This window comes from Otolemur garnettii, unplaced genomic scaffold, assembly GCF_000181295.1.
Source record: "Otolemur garnettii isolate 467f Iridium unplaced genomic scaffold, OtoGar3 scaffold00033, whole genome shotgun sequence".
In the NCBI taxonomy this organism is placed as follows: Eukaryota; Metazoa; Chordata; class Mammalia; order Primates; family Galagidae; genus Otolemur; species Otolemur garnettii.
In genome coordinates this window covers 370,985-376,522 of record NW_003852428.1, presented here as the reverse complement: position 1 = coordinate 376,522, position 5,538 = coordinate 370,985, and positions in this window count along the sequence as shown.

The following is a 5,538-nucleotide window of genomic DNA, read 5'->3' as shown; positions in this document are numbered from 1 at the left end:
ACAAAAACATGAAGCTAGCAGAGTGTTGTTTACGAAGTTTAAGGAAAGAAGATATCTCCATGGCATGAACGTGCATGGGAAGGCAACAGGGACGGAGGTAGAAGCAGAAGCAAGTTACGTAGAAGAGCTACTAAAATCATTAGTGAAAGTGGCTAATTTTCAGCGTTGATGAAACTTCCTTACATTCTAAGACATTGCCATCTACAACTTTCACCACTAGAGAAGTCAATGTTTGCCTTTGAAGCTTCAAAGAACAGGCTAACTCTCTGGTTAGAATCTAGGGCAGATGGTTTGTTTAAGTTGAAGCCAATGCTTATTTTCTATATTGAAAGTCTTTGCTCTCATAGGAATTAGGCTGTCTCTATTCTGCTTATGTGCTAGAAATGGAAAAGTAAAGCCTAGATAGATGACAACATATCTGTTTGTAGCACCTCGTATACTAAATAATTTTAAGACCACTATTGAGACACTGATCAGAAACAAAATATTCATCTCAAAACATTCCTGGCCATTAACAAGGCACCTGCTTACCCCAAAACTGTGATGGAGATGTACGAAGAGATGGATGCTATTTTCATGCCTGCTAACGTAGCATCCATTCTTCAGCCCATGTATTAGCAGTAGTTTTGAATTTCATGTCTTATTATTTTTAAATAACATTTTGTAAATATACAACTGCCACACATAGTGATTCCTACTGGATTGGGGAAATCTTCTGTAAAGGAAGATGTCATATCTCAGATGTCATTAAAAACATTTGTGATTTTTGAGAGGAGGCCAAAATATCTACACAACAATGCTATTATATTCAGTTGATTTCAAAGGCAAGCTCCATTATAGGTAAACAGATTCACTAACATAAACTAGAAATAATGCTTTTCTGAGGGACAAAGAGAAAAAAATACCATTTCATGAGGTACAAATGCATTTCAGATGAGTCATGTATATTGGTGATCATTTCTAGTTTTTTGACAATTAACTTTTGATATATGCAAAATAAATTAGCAACGATATCTATATTAGAAAGCTTTGTGAATCAATGGATGTGTGTGTGACGGGCTCTTCCTGTGTAATTGGTACTCTGAAAGCATCTTCACAAACACGATCAATTTTTATATGCAAAGAAAACTTCTTTTATTGAAGTATGATTGTTTTGTATATTCATATTCTTACAACACAAACAGCCTCCTTATATAATTTTTTACTTAAAAAGTGGAAATTATTGAAGGAGTAGGATTTTTGTGTGTTTTTTATGTAAATCAATTCTACTGCTGACATTTATTCTCTATCGTGAGCAATGGCGATTGGCTTAAGAAAAGGACAGACTAATCCTGATCGTTTTTAATGCTTTCAAAATTCAAGCTGCATATGGCTTAGAATGAAAATATGCATCTACATATATATATTATATAATATTTTTTGATTTATCAATGAGCTCCATACATAGTTAATACTGACACTAGATTTTAATGAAATTCCACAGGGCTTTCTCATTGGTAAGTTATACACCAGATTTCTATATTACCTGCAATTGTTATTTCCCTTTTTAAGACTTCAGTGCAATTTTGTTGTCATTTATGATTCTGTATTTTCATTTTGAAATAGTTCTTTGATGTTTTCTCCTATTAAAATTTTAAGGTATGTTATTAAAAGAATATTTTTCAATGAATTAAGTCTATGGTTTTTCATGTGAACTCTTGTTTGAAAAATTAATTCGCCAAAAAAAACTACAAAAGGAGCATTTGAGCTCACAAAAGGAGCTCAAAACAAATGAAAATTATACATACAAGGAAACTGAGCTAAGGATACATAATATCACCCACAATACAATTCCATGCCCTTCTCCAAAAGTAAAATAGAATAGTAAATATAATAGCTAACAAACAGAACAGGAATTGTGGGGGATATAGAAATATCAGTCATTCGATTGACTTTATTTTTTAGTAATAAAAGATTTGAATAATTCAAGCTGAAGCTATTAAATATTCATAGTCCTTCATATTATAAAGTTATTGATTAATGTCTTTGGTAAAGAACACTATTATCTCTGATTATATCAAGGTCATCCTGAGGAAGAGGACCAAGTTACAAAGTTTTATATATGAAATATGAGAAGCTAATACATAATTCATATTTAACAGATAACATAAAGGTTAACCCCTTGGAGAATCTATGGATAATACCCACGTTCTTCTGACAATTCCTTATACTGGCAATTTGGAAAATGCCAGTGTTTTATTATTATCTATTCTTATATTAATACTATGATGTGAATTAATACTTAACCTGCCTCACTATTCCTTTGGGCAAAGAAAAAAGAATTTGAATTATGTACTAGAGGGAGATTCTATAAAATTAAATGAAGCAAAATACTTTTCCTCTATATGCTCATTAGAAATACTTTGAGAGGGTTTCCTTTCAGTTTCTGACAGAGTTGATACTTCCTTTTATCATCAAGCCAGGTATCTGTTAAACTTTGCTCTCTGCAAGAATGAAGCCGGTAGAGATCAATTCACATTTTGGAATCATTTGCATACTAAGCATAAGTGAAATATTCAAAGGTTAACTTCATTGAGGACTGGAATCTTAGTTAAAAAACTGGAGAATTTCAACAAATTTTAATGGCTTGTTTCAACAGGCAGTCTTGGTTGGTAAAATAGAGAGTTAATTGATTTTAGTTAAAGGGGGGTTTATTCCTGTCTCTGCAACATATGACCATCTCATAACAAATGTTAAACCCCAAGTTCCATGATTAAGTTTACATGTGTACAAATAAAAATAATGTTGATTCTGTAAGACTTGGTGAGAAGATGAAATATTTACAAATACTAGCAATTCATTTTTGTGGAGGAAATAAATCTAAGATTCTGGTTTTCAGAATTTCTTAAGATCTTTCTTTCAACTTTACTGCTGTCTTACATTTTAGTTAGTAAATTTGAGAATGGGACTAGTCTGTGGACAATAGTCTTCCCAAATCCTATGATTTTCTCTAGTAGTAACATTTTAAAACAATTGAAAGGAACTCTGATTACAAGAGATTGGGAATTTTATATCCCCTTTGAACACATATTTATTGAGATTCTGATATAATTTAAAATTAAAATTCAATTCAAATATCAACTTGAGAAAGTTTCTAAAAGGTCAATATAAAAATCATACAATATTTTTTTCTCTCACATCTCAGTATATATTGACTACATGTAGAAAATGCACTTTGATTCTGATCTTTTTTTTTTGCTACTTACCCTCCTGGCATCCTGTAGCCAGCCACCATCACTTATGCTTGCGTTATTGCAATGGCCTGCAAAGAGGTGTCTCTGATGCCGCATTTGGCACATTCTCAAAACGACAACTGGCATAATCTCTTCAAACATAAATAAAATGATAATCACCCTACACCAGTGTTTTTCAACTTTCCTAATATCACAGCACACTTGAACCTGTAGTTAAACTTCTGTGGCAGAGAATATCCTCAGTAAATATGAAAATAAATTACTTATTCACATGCCCTATCTCAGTACCTGTTTAGATAACTATACACAGTGATCGGTAATGCCCTATGTAAGGCCCTCTAGCAAGGGGTGATTCTCTTTATACTGCACATAAGTAACGATCTAGTAACTTAAATACAGGTGTATGGTCACATTTTGCAGGAGATGATTCTCTTAAGCTAAACTACAGGGTGTGCTTATTAAAGAGATATCTAAGAGCACAAAATCCTTTTCTTGATTTATGCCACGCACTTGTACTCTCTGGTTTTCAGTTTGTTTACAGATCTTCCTTTCTTCAAAAGGTAAAAGTGCAGTTCAAATGACTTCTTTATTTTCCAAGCACCAAGACAGAACAAAGCAAAACAGTCTAAGAAGCTCTGGAGAACACTGAGCGGGATGACCCAAACACCAGAGCTGAAGCCTCGTTCCCCAACACCATCATCCTTGTGGTATTTGCATGTCAGAGATACATAGGTTCCGCACCAAAGGTTAGCTATGCAATTTATTTTCACTACATATGAAAGTTATAGTAGCCACTCAGCTAGAAATAAAAGTATCAATTCAGTTGGAGGTCATTATGGATTTTAATCAAATTCTCTCTCTCCTCTTATAGAAAATAGTGACTCAAAACGCAGTGATCAGCATGCACCTGTAATGCCTTATAATGTAGCCATATGTGCAAATATCCATAGCCACAATTTTATAATGATCATGTGTTTTTAGAAGTTAAATATGTGTGTTCATCACCTCCTATTTTATGTTGTTTCACATAACATTTATGTTAGTCATCTTTATTGATACATACAACTCACACTCATGGTTAAACTTTGAACTTTTGCATTATATAAAAATATCTAAACACAGCTGTCCATTGTTCAGTATATTCCCATGTAGCTTTTTCAAGATTTTTGTTACTTCAAAAAATCGATGGGTTGCATATATACTGTATATGGGTCAGCGTTGCTCTAGGATATAAGCTTTGACATGTAATTTCAGCATCTAAGGTATTCTGGAGGCTCCCACTATACCACTGTAAATCATTTCATCTTTACCTCTAATTTCAGTCATGGTCTTGTTCCCAGGTGCCTATGACTTTAGCCACCTTCATATAAATGGAAGTGGTAAAATGTGTCCCCAGACCAAGCAAGACTTCACATCTTTTCCTGGGAATTCTCAGACAATATGTGGATTTCTGTAGGAATCTTGTTTGGTACTCATAAATGCACCACCAATATGTCTAAGTGGGGAAACATTTGAAAATGGAACTCCTAGACTTTATGGATAAATGCATCCTCCTTTTGTTCAATTCAGTGGGTGGTCTTAGAATATCACGTCACCTATACTAATGATATGTTTTCGATTTGACTCTCTCTTTCCCTATAACACTCATCCCGTTTCTTGTTCTTGTTCCATGATACATTCTCACACTGCTAGCAGTTTGTGTTCTAGGTGGTGGGTGTTGGGAGCTATTACAGGATGGCATATTGTAAGTATTTCTCTTTTTCTCTACACCAGTGTACTGATTTACACTCTCACCAGAAGTTCATAAAAATCTCCCTTGAGGCTAAGATACGGACACAGGACTAAAATTTATATCTCTAGCTGATCTCTCTTCTCTTAACACTAGACTCATTTGTGACTGCCTTCAATGTCAAACAGACAACTCAAACTTAACAAGTAATATAAAATTCTTGAGCTGTATCCTGCCAATCCTGCTTCTATTCCACTGATTTTCCATTTAGTGATTTGTGCCATTATTAATCCATTTTCTAAGGACATGGAGTCATCACCAGATTTTTTATATACTGTTCCAGGCTATTAGAAAAATCTATTCTACTTTACTCTCAAATATATTGCAAATCCAACTATTATCTTTTACATGAACTACTAAATTACCTTCTTAATAAGATCTGTCTGCTGCCATTATCCATCCTTCCTTCAATCTCTTTTCTATAAGGCAATGACAGTCTTTCACAATACAATCCAGACCTTCCTAGTCTCACTTCTGCACTTGAAATTCTCTTGAGTATTCACTTTTACTCTTATA